Here is a 12088-nt window from a genome sequence, read left to right on the forward strand (position 1 = left end):
GATGAAGAAAAACGTGCGCGCGTGAATATAAATGACTTGTATAGACTTGTATAAAAAAAGACTTGTATGTGGAGTATTATTCATGAATTCAGAGGGAGAACCTAGGGTTTTGGTTTGGTGTTTTAACTTTGCTTCAGAGTTCAGAGGGATTCACAATTGGGAGGGGGTGTTAGAGGAAAGGGGTGAGGCCGTGAGGAAGTAAAGGCAACGTTGGGCTTTTGATTTTTCCAAAAAATCAAAACGGCGCCGTTTATCAAGAACCGGCCGGTTATCGGTCCGGCCCAACCGATCGGTTCTCACCCGGTTCGCCAGTTTTTCACCGGTTTTTGTTCGAACGATTATAAGGGGAGAACCGGACCGCTTGCACCGTCGGTTTCCGGTTAAACCGGTTCGACCGGCCGGTCCGGTCCAGTTTTCAGAACCTTGAAAAATATAAATGATCTAGGACCCCATAACTGTGTAGGTGTCACGCTGGTCCCATAACCATGAACTCGTCCATGTCGTTCAGGTCCAAATACTTCTACCATCGCCTCATGTTCATTCATCTCTAATGTTTCTTCATTTACTTGAGATGATAATTCCTTAAATAAATCCTAAAAGGAATCAAATAATCAACCTAATAAAATCAAGAAGAATATATGTAAACATGAATATAAAATGCTTACTATAAAAATTAATGCCTAATTAATCCAATTCCTTCATTGCATAATAGAACTAAATTAATGCTTAATTAGAATGACACAACAAAATCTTATCATAATAAATAATATCTGCATTAACCAGTTTTATATAAATCTCTTAACATAAAAATCCAGAAATTTCAAGATGATTATAAAAGTCTCTGGCCTCTAAATGCTATTTATTAAAATTTGACTTAATAGTTAACCAATCACCAAAACCTGAAATATTAAGCTAAGTACGAAACAAACACAATTTTTCAAGACTTTCACAAGAAAATCTAAAGCAGAAATATCTCCTAATATACTAGTACTTCTGACAAACTTATTTAAACAATTACACAAGTTATCAAACAAGGAAGAAATAATTTTGAGAAGTTATCAAAGTAATAATCAAAACTCACAACATGTGATAACATATCTTACAAGTTTTTCTTAAGTTTCTTCATTGCAAGCTTATCCATTAGCATGGGTATGCGTAAGCTTCCAAAGACGAAGATGGTCAATTTCTTGTCCTGTTTGTTCAAACTGTAGCCACAAATAACACATCTTATAAATATAGAAACTAATAAATATCTTCAAATTAAGTCTATAAATTAGTAAATTTAGATACCGCCTCTCCAGCTCTTTGTTGGACTCCCTTAGCACTAGTGGTATGGATAATGTTATTTGCAGTTCGACTCATCTTGTTTTGTTGACTTATTTTTTAATAATTAACAAAATATATCATAGCATATGATAAAAGAGGCTAGTTAAATTTTAGTCAATTAATAATTATTATGTCATGTGAAGCACAAACTTGCCAGCCTGCATCAATCCAAAGATTCACAAGGTAATTTTAATACTCTTTTTCCATTTCCAATGGTATATTAGCTCGAGCAATTTCAGGGTTATCATAAGGTTCAAAATACCTTTTCTTTAGTAGATGTCGATAACTCCGATAAGAAGAATTCATTTGAGTCCATACTAAATGCTTTCGACCTTCAACTTTAAAGTATGTCTTAAAAGAACATAACATATACTATTAGTTTGAGTTTATAGACATAAAAATAAAAAAATCAAGTGAAAACATAATAAGGAGAACATGAATATTACTAAAACTAGGTCAAACATCTTTATTTTGTTCTCTATTTTGATATAAGCCCATTCTTTAACCTTTAGTGGTGCATTCTTCACATCACGAACTAGAACAGTACATCTTGATTTGAACAACTTTGCATTTGGACCAACCGGTGTAACACCCTAACTATCAAAATGTCATGCTTCCGGCTGTGCTACTCTGATAGTTTTGGTAGTACGATGACTCTTAAAATATTTAATACTAAAATATGAGCCTGTTTAAAACTTAAACTGAATTTTTATCTAAATCCTATCCCTCTTATAGAATTTGCAAAGTTAAAGGTGAGGGAAACATAAATACTAAAACAATACAAAAATATCGTCTAAACAGAAAGAAATAAGGTCTTTCAAACTTCGTCGTCCATAACCTGAAAAAGAAAAGACCTGTAGGGGAGTGAGAACATCATCCTCACTGGTTCTCACTATGGGGTTAGAGAATTACTGTAATAGGATACATGAAAATAAAACCGTTACAGTGATTAATAACTGCCTTATGCATCTTTTCAAAACCAAAGATTTAATATCAAAAATTCGAAATCCTTTTTGAAAGAGAAAACTGTTAATTTTTCAAAAATCCAAAAGCCTTTTTAAACGTTTTTCTTAGATAGTATGAATGACCAAGCTGTTCCAAGCATAGGTTCATTAAGTCTATGCTGAACCAGTTTAGTTTTTCATACTTTTCTAAACCAAAAACACAAACCAAACACGTCCTTCGGCCCATCTCAAAATCAATCACGGCCCTAGGCCCAAACAATTCAACCAACAGTCAATCCACCACAATCCAACCAATTTTCATTCACAAACACAAGTAAGAAGGTTCAAACACAATCAAGTAGTTACTTCAAGTAGAGCAGTTAGCAATTAAACATAATTATTCACATAGACAAACCAAGTACAATATGCACACCCAAACAATGTCATATAGATGTATATGATGCATGCCTGTCCTAGTAGCTGATGAGTCTCATCTGTCGATCATAAAGCCAACCCGACAAGTCTTGGTAGCTAACCATTGGACTGTCCCTCTGTCGTGCATCCCCAGCTCGAGTAATCCACAATCATAATCATAATCATACAACACCCACACTGGTGTTTATCCACGGGGGCGAGCTCATCCGGAACTTTCACAGTGTCCGACCACACTTACGACATAGGGTCAGCAGAGTATCGAGTCTCAATTTGGAGTACGTGGTGGCTAGCCACTGCTTTCACGCAGGAAAACTCGTATCTCAGATATTTGAAAGTGCATCAAATCACATTGTCAATCAATAACCATGTACATATACATACCCAGCCATAATTCAATGTTTATCACAACCATCTGGCTCATAACATAATACATAACCAGCCATAATTCATTATCAAATACCATTCGGCTCATAACATACACAACACTTTCTTCACAATCCATCTCAAGTTAAATAATCATTCATGCCATATAATACTTTTTCTCAAATCACTTTTCTTTGAAAACAACAATCAAATTCATCTTTGTCTCAATTTCGAAATGCTCATTTCTCAAATAGTTTCAAGCTCATAAGCCATTTTTTTTTCTCAAAGTAAGTTCCCTTTTCAAAATAAAGCCACCCTCGGCATCATCTTTCCAAAACTTCCAAAATCATGCCAAATTAAAAATCTCTTCTGAAAGATTCAAAATTATCCATCCTAAAACAGGGTTTGGTAATAAAATTTCTCAGCAGAATCTCAAGACTTTAGGGGAGAGTAACCTAGCTCATTTCCTCAAATTCATTGAAAATCTTTAAAACTTTAGCTTCTTGATTTGAATAAATAATGAATAGAAATTGAGCCAAACCAAGTTGTGTAACCAATTACTCCAAAAAATTTTCAAAAACCATCTCTTATACTTAAACCAAAATCAACCCCAATTCCATGATAAACTCTGAAACGTTTCCAACTGCTCAGAAATTGTTTTAGTTTTGCAAAAATTAAGAATTTAAAGAATACTTTAAACTTTTCCTAAAACGTTGTAAAATGAGACTTGTCAATCGAAATTCAAGTTTTTTCAAAGTCACTGAAACTCTTCCAATTGAAATCCTCAAGTCAAATTCAAAAAAGGTTTAATTACTCTGTTAGTCCCTATAGTTTCGTGAAATTTTCAATTAGGTCCCTATACTTTTTCTCTTTTTAATTGAGTCCCTACACTAAATTTTTTTTTCAATTAAGTCCTTCTTAGTAGTAATTGGCTTAATTTTATAGGGACCCAACTAAAAAAAAAAAGAATTAGTATAGGGACCTAAATAAAAGGAAAAAAAAGTGTAGGGACCCAATTAAAAAAAAAATTTGGTGCAAGGACTTAATTAAAAGGAAAAAAAGTATAGGGACCTAATTGAAAATTTTGCGAAACTATAGGGAGAGTAATTAAACCTTCAAAAAACATAAACTCTTTTACCTTTAAAACAACCTTAAAACATAAGTTTCTTTTAAATGACTTGCACCCAAAAAATATGATACTTTTCTGAAGAAACAAAGCTAAAATCATAATTCTCTTTTCAATAATTCATTTCAAAACATAATTCATCACTTTCTTAAATAATTCAAGTAAAGATAGTAAAAGTCGCAAATTCATAATTTTTCAAATAACATTTCAAATAAAGTCTTTGACTTTATAGGAATTTTGACAACACCTCCCCTAAAACTTGGACTTTGCTATCCTTTCTGGGCCCCAACCAAACCATTCTGGAACCCTCTCCAATGGGTTCAAAACCAAATTAGTTCAAAACCATGCTGATTACAAAAGTGCATATCATTTTCATATTTCAAGAAAACCAATTCAAACTCAAATCAATTTCCAACGGATTAAACCAGATTTTAAAACTTTAAAGAAACAACTTTAAAGAAACGCTTCAAGAACCGTCTGTTTCACAAAACCAAACAATAATCCAGACAAACAAGCATTCATATCCATCCCAGACAACCAAATAATACATAAGACTTATACAATTACTAGAAGTTCATTACTCACATCAATATTCATATATACAATCACTAGAACTTCATTACTCACATCAATATCCATATATAGCAACTCCGAATTATAAAGTTTATTTTTCTGAAAAAGCCCCTACCTCAATAAGTTTAGACCATAACCTAAACGCCTCACAAAATTCCTTTCGTCTCGACCTAAATTTAACGGCAGCTTCAAATTAAAGCCCCGCACACTTTCGCAACAGCATAAATAGCTTTAAAACACAACATGCAACCTTGGTTACTAACTTCCTAACACATTAATACTGCAAACACTTTAATACACAAAATAGAACACTAACACAGGGGTTATCAAAACATAAATACTTACTGTAGAAGAAAACAGAGCAGCGGCAGTCTTTGAACCGGTCTGGCGGCAGCCCCGGCAGCCACCCCAAGCAGCAGCGGTGACCTAAACAACATGCAGTGACGATGAAGTTCCCGGAAACTCAACGGAAAGGAAAAGCCAACCTAAAATCCTTACCGGCAGTGGATCTTAACGGCGGCAGTGGCATTTTTCAGCGGCAGAGGCTCGGCCACCCACCTCCAGGAGTGGCGACGAAGCAAGCGACGGCAGCTGGACGCAGCGGTTCTTATGCCCGGCTCCCTCTCTCTCTTCGCGCACTCTCTCTGTTTGCGGTTCTGTTGCTCGATGGCGGCTCGTGGACGGTTCAGCGGCGGCGACTTGGTGGCGTAGTCTCCCTCCAAGATCCGACAATGACGCGACGGTGGCAGCGAGTGTAACACCCCATTATCCTAAACCTTACCTTTATCCGTAAAGCGAAAGATAACAAGGTGCCATGACAGTTCTAAAGCTCATGCATTAATAAATATAGAAGAACATAATAATACTAGGAGCCCGATGAAGGAATAAAATTCAAAATCGCATAAAGCGGAATTACAAAGCGCGAAGCGTTCACACACGATAACTAAAAAACTCAAGAACTAAAGAGAGCATTTCATCAAACACTTAGAATGCAATGAAAATCAACATCATAAATTGCAAGATGCTAAAATATACCACTATCAATTGCAAGAAAAGTGAGATCACAACTCAATTCATCAATTAAAGAAACATCAACATCAAAATTGCATTAAATGTAAACAAATCCAACATGAGTCATCATCACAAAAGAGAGCAAAATGGGAAATTAACATAAAAACTAAGAGAATAAAGATGTAGAAAGGAGAAATTATAGAAGAAACAAGATGAGATCAAGTAATTAAACATAAAATTAAAATAATCTAACCTAATCCTAACCTAATTCTAGAGAGAAGAGGGAGCTTCTCTCTCTAGAAAACTAACTAAAGGCTCATGTTGGCTAAACTAATTGCTCCCCCTTGCTTGGACTTCAATTCTGCATGAAATACACTCAGAAACAAGTTGGATTTGAGCCTGGGCAGCTCAGAAATTGCCCCCAGCGTTTTGCCTTCAAGTGGGCCATGTGAGAGTATCGGCGCATTGATGAGCGGATAATTTATACGCTTTTTAGCATTGTTTTTACATAGTTTTTAGTATAATTTAGTTAGTTTTTAGTATATTTTTATTAGTTTTTAAATAAAAATCACATTTCTGGACTTTACTATGAGTTTGTGTGTTTTTCTGTGATTTCAGGTATTTTCTGGCTGAAATTGAGGGACTTGAGCAAAAATCAGATTTAGAGGTTGAAGAAGGACTGCAGATGCTGTTGGATTCTGACCTCCCTGCACTCAAAGTAGATTTTCTGGAGCTACAGAACTCCAAATGGCGTGCTCTCAATTGTGTTGGAAAGTAGACATCCAGGGATTTCCAGCAATATATAATAGTCTATACTTTGCCCGAGTTTAGATGACGCAAATTGGCGTTCAACGCCAGTTCCATGCTGCATTCTGGAGTTAAACGCCAGAAACAGGTTGCAAGGTGGAGTTAAACGCCAGAAATAGGTTACAAACTGGCGTTCAACTCCAAGAGAAGTCTCTACACGTGTAAAGCTCAATGTTCAGCCCAAGCACACACCAAGTGGGTCCCAGAAGTGGATTTCTGCATCATTTACTTATCTCTGTAAACCCTAGTAACTAGTTTAGTATAAATAGGACTTTTTACTATTGTATTTACATCTTTGGATATCTTTGGATTATCTTTTGATCCTTTGATCATGTTTAGGGGGCTGGCCATTCGGCCATGCCTGGACCTTCTCACTTATGTATTTTCAACGGTAGAGTTTCTACACACCATAGATTAAGGTGTGGAGCTCTGCTGTTCCTCATGAATTAATGCAAAGTACTATTGTTTTTCTATTCAATTCAAGCTTATTCCTATTCTAAGATATCCATTCGCACCCAAGAACATGATGAATGTGATGATTATGTGACGCTCATCATCATTCTCACCTATGAACGCGTGCCTGACAAACACTTCCGTTCTACATGCAAAAAAGCTAGAATGAGTATCTCTTAGATATCTAATACAGGGGACCAAGTCCGAGATATTAGAGTCTTCGTGGTATAAGTTAGAACCCATGGATGGCCATTCTTGAGATCCGGAAATTCTAAACCTTGTCTGTGGTATTCCGAGTAGGATCTGGGAAGGGATGGCTGTGACGAGCTTCAAACTCGCGAGTGCTGGGCGTAGTGACAGACGCAAAAGGATAGTAAATCCTATTCCGGTATGATCGAGAACCAACAGATGATTAGCCATGCAGTGACAGCACATTGGACCATTTTCACAAAGAGGATGGGATGTAGCCATTCACAACGGTGATGCCCTACATAAAGCTTGCCGTGGAAGGGAGTAGGAATGATTGGATGAAGACAGCAGGAAAGTAGAGGTTCAGAGGAACGAAAGCATCTCTATATGCTTATCTGAAATTCTCACCAATGAATTACATAAGTATCTCTATCCTAGTTTATGTTTTATTTATCTTTTAATTATTAAAACTCTATAACCTTTTGAATCCGCCTGACTGAGATTTACAAGGTGTCCATAGCTTGCTTCAAGCCGACAATCTCCGTGGGATCGACCCTTACTCACGTAAGGTTTATTACTTGGACGACCCAGTGCACTTGCCGGTTAGTTGTATCAAAATTGTGAAGAGAACTAAAATTATGAACGTGCGTATTAAGTTTTTAGTGCCATTACCAAGGAATGAACAATCACGATTTCGTGCACCAAGTTTTTGGCGCCGTTGCCGGGGATTGTTCCAGTTTGGACAACTGACGGTTCATCTTGTTGCTCAGATTAGGTAATTTTATTTTAATTTTAAGCTTTTTATTTCTTATTTTCGAAAAATACAAAAAAAATTTCTTTTTTCGTTTTTCCCAATTAATTTTCGAAAAATACAAAAAATTTTACAAAATCATAAAATCAAAAATATTTTTTGTGTTTCTTGCTTGAGTCTAGAGTCAACTTTTAAGTTTGGTGTCAATTGTATCTTTTTAATTTTCAAAAAATTATTTTCAAAAATCTCATGCATTGCATTCTTCATGATCTTCAAGTTGTTCTTGGCCAGTCTTCTTGTTTGATCTTCATATTTTCTTGTTTTGTGTCTTTTCTAGTTTTTCATATGCATTTTCAATTTGTTAGTGTCTAAAGTTTGAAAATTTCTAAGTTTGGTGTCTTGCATGTTTTTCTTTTCTTGAAAATTTTCAAAAATAAGTCTTGATGTTCATCTTGATCTTCAAAGTGTTCTTGGTGTTCATCTTGACATTCATAGTGATCTTGCATGCATCATGTGTTTTGATCTAAAATTTTCATGCATTGAGTCTTTTTGATGTTTTTCTCTTTCATCATTAAAAATTCAAAAATAAAAAATATCTTTCCCTTTTTCTTCTCATCAAATTCGAAAATTTGAGTTGACTTTTTCAAAAATTTTTAAAATTTAGTTGTTTCTTATGAGTCAAATCAAATTTTCAATTTAAAAATTCTATCTTTTTCAAATCTTTTTCAAAATTCAAATCTTTTTCAATTTTTCTTTCATATTTTCAAAAATTTTAAATTAATTTTCAAAATCTTTTTCTTATTTTTATTCCATATTTTCGAATTCAATGTTAACAATTAATGTGATTGATTCAAAAATATTAAGTTTGTTACTTGCCTAATAAGAAAGGTTCAATCTTTAAATTTTAAAATCAAATCTTTTTGTTTCTTGTTAGTCAAGTAATCAACTTTAACTTTCAAAATCAAATCTTTTTAAAATTCTTTTTCAAATCTTTTTCAAATTAAATTTCAATCACATCTTTTTCAAAATTTAATTTTAAAATCTTTTCTAACTTTTTATCTTTTCAAATTTGATTTTCAAATCTTTTTCAATTAACCACTTTACCTTTTTATTTGATTCTTATCTTTTTCAAAACTACCTAACTAAACTCCCTCTCTAATTTTCGAAAATCCCTTCCTTCTTTCTCAAATTTCCTTTTTAATTAACTAATTATTTTGATTTCAATTTAATTTGATTTTAATTTTAATTTTCAAATTTTAACTTTAATTTTAAAATATTTTTATTTTATTTTATTTAAATTTTTGAATTCTTCTCTTCCTCACCTCCTTCTATTTATTTATTCATCTACTAACACTTCTCCTCCACCAAAAAATTTGAACCCCATCCCCCTCTCTGTGTTCGAATTTTTTCTCTTCTCCTTCTTACATTCTTCTCTTCTTATACTTGCAGAGATACAAGGAACTGACCAAAAAGTGTCCTTCTGACATGCTTTCAGAATGGACCATCCTGGATATATTCTATGATGGTCTGTCTGAGCTATCAAAGATGTCACTGGACCATTCTGCAGGTGGATCCATTCACCTAAAGAAAATGCCTGTAGAAGCTCAAGAACTTATTGACATGGTTGCAAATAACCAGTTCATGTACAATTCTGAAAGGAATCCTGTGAATAATGGGACGCTTATGAGGAAGGAAGTTATTGAAATTGATACTCTAAATGCCATATTGGCTCAGAATAAAATATTGACTCAGCAAGTCAATATGATCTCTCAGAGTCTGAATGGATTGAAGGAATCATCCAACAGTACTAAAGAGGCATCTTCTGAAGAAGAAGCTTATAATCCTGAGAACTTTGCAATTGCAGAGGTGAATTACATGGGTGAACCCTATGGAAACACCTATAATTCCTCATGGAGGAATCATCCAAATTTCTCATGGAAGGATCAACAAAAGCCTCAACAAGGTTTTAATAATGGTGGAAGAAACAGGTTTAGCAATAGCAAGCCTTTTCCATCATCCACTCAGCAACAGACAGAGAATTCTGAGCAGAATCCATCTAGCTTAGCAAATATAGTCTGTAATCTATCTAAGGCCACTTTAAGTTTCATGAATGAAACAAGGTCTTCCATTAGAAATTTGGAGGCACAAGTGGGCCAACTGAGTAAAAGAGTCACTGAAACTCCTCCTAGTACTCTCCCAAGCAATACAGAAGAGAATCCAAAAAGAGAGTTCAAGGCCATTGATTTAACCATCATGGCCGAACCTACAAGGGAGGGAGAGGACGTGAATCCCAGTGAGGAAGACCTCCTGGGACGTCCAGTGATTAACAAGGAGTTTCCCTATGAGAAACCAAAGGAATCTGAGGCTTATCTAGAGACCATAGAGATTCCATTGAACCTCCTTCTACCCTTTATGAGCTCTGATGAGTATTCTTCTTCTGAAGAGAATGAAGATGTTACTGGAGAGCAAGTTGCCAGGTACCTTGGTGCAATCATGAAGTTGAATGCCAAATTATTTGGTAATGAGACTTGGGAAGATGAACTTCCCTTGCTCACCAATGAACTGAGTGATCTGGATCAACTGACATTGCCTCAGAAGAAACAGGATCCTGAAAAGTTCTTAATACCTTGTACCATAGGCACCATGACCTTTGAGAAGGCTCTATGTGACCTTGGGTCAGGGATAAACCTCATGCCACTTTCTGTAATGGAGAAACTGGGAATCTTTGAGGTGCAAGCTGCCAGAATCTCATTAGAGATGGCAGAAAACTCAAGAAAACAGGCTTATGGACAGGTAGAGGACGTGTTAGTAAAGGTTGAAGGCCTTTACATCCCTGCTGATTTCATAATCCTAGACACAGGAAAGGATGAGGATGAATCCATCATCCTTGGAAGACCCTTCCTAGCCACAACAAGAGTTGTGATTGATGTGGACAGAGGAGAGTTAGTCCTTCAACTGAATGAGGACAACCTTGTGTTTCAAACTCAAGGATCTCCTTCTGTAACCATGGAGAGGAAGCATGAAAAGCTTCTCTCACTGCAGAGTCAACAAAAGCCCCCACAGTCAAACTCTAAGTTTGGTGTTGGGAGGCCACAACAAAACTCTAAGTTTGGTGTTGAACCCCCACATTCAAACTCTATGTTTGGTGTTGGGAGGTCCCAACAATGCTCTGAACATCTGTGAGGCTCCATGAGAGCTCACTGTCAAGCTATTGACATTAAAGAAGCGCTTATTGGGAGGCAACCCAATGTTATTTAATCATATCTATTTTATTTTTTTTTGTTGTTCCATGTTTTATTAGGTTGATGATCATGTGAAGTCACAAAAACTACTGAAAAATCAAAAACAGAATGAAAAATAGCATTGAAAACAGCACACCCTAGAGGAAAGTAGTTTGGCGTTTAAACGCCAGAAACAGGCACCAAGCTGGCATTTAACACCAGAAACAAGCATCTGCCTGGCATCAAACACTAGAAACAAGCTACATTTGGGCGTTTAATGCCAGAAACAGGCAGCAGTCTGGCATTAAATGCCAGGATTGCACAGCAAGGGCGTTTTACACGCCTAATTGGAGCAGGGATGTTAAGTCCTTGGTCCCACTGGATCTGTGGACCCCACAGGATTCCTACCACTTCTTCTCTCATCTTCACACCTTTTCATAATATTCTTCCTCAATTAACCTCCACCAATCACCTCCATTACTCCTCCAAAACCATCATACAACCCACCTACACCCACCCACTTCAATTCAAACCATCACTCCTTCCTTTTCACACATCATAACCACCTAAACCCCCTTGACCGAACCATTCACACACCTCCATCTCCTCTATTTTCTTCTTCTTCTACTCACTTTTTTCTTCTTTTGCTCGGGGACGAGCAAACCTTCTAAGTTTGGTATGGTAAAAGCATTGCTTTTTATTTTTCCATAACCATCTAGGGCACCTAAGGCCAGAGACATTCTCATTGAAGAGGACAAGCCCATCACTAAGAAAAGGATGGGGCAAACAAGAGATCATGGACCTCAACAAGAGCATGAGGAAATCCCCCACCATGAAATCCCTGAGATGCCTCAAGGGATGCACTTTCCTCCACAAAACTATTGGGAGC

At 36.0% G+C, this 12088-nt stretch overlaps 1 long non-coding RNA gene across 1 annotated transcript; it reads right to left on the reverse strand.

The window, feature by feature from the left end:
• Positions 1585-1901, reverse strand: LOC110267208. Its single transcript, XR_002354569.1, has 2 exons — positions 1773-1901; positions 1585-1677 (listed from the first exon to the last, which is right to left on the reverse strand). It is a non-coding gene; the product is annotated as an uncharacterized LOC110267208 (long non-coding RNA).

The sequence above is a fragment of the Arachis ipaensis genome, chromosome B09 (assembly GCF_000816755.2).
Source record: "Arachis ipaensis cultivar K30076 chromosome B09, Araip1.1, whole genome shotgun sequence".
Lineage (NCBI taxonomy): Eukaryota > Viridiplantae > Streptophyta > Magnoliopsida > Fabales > Fabaceae > Arachis > Arachis ipaensis.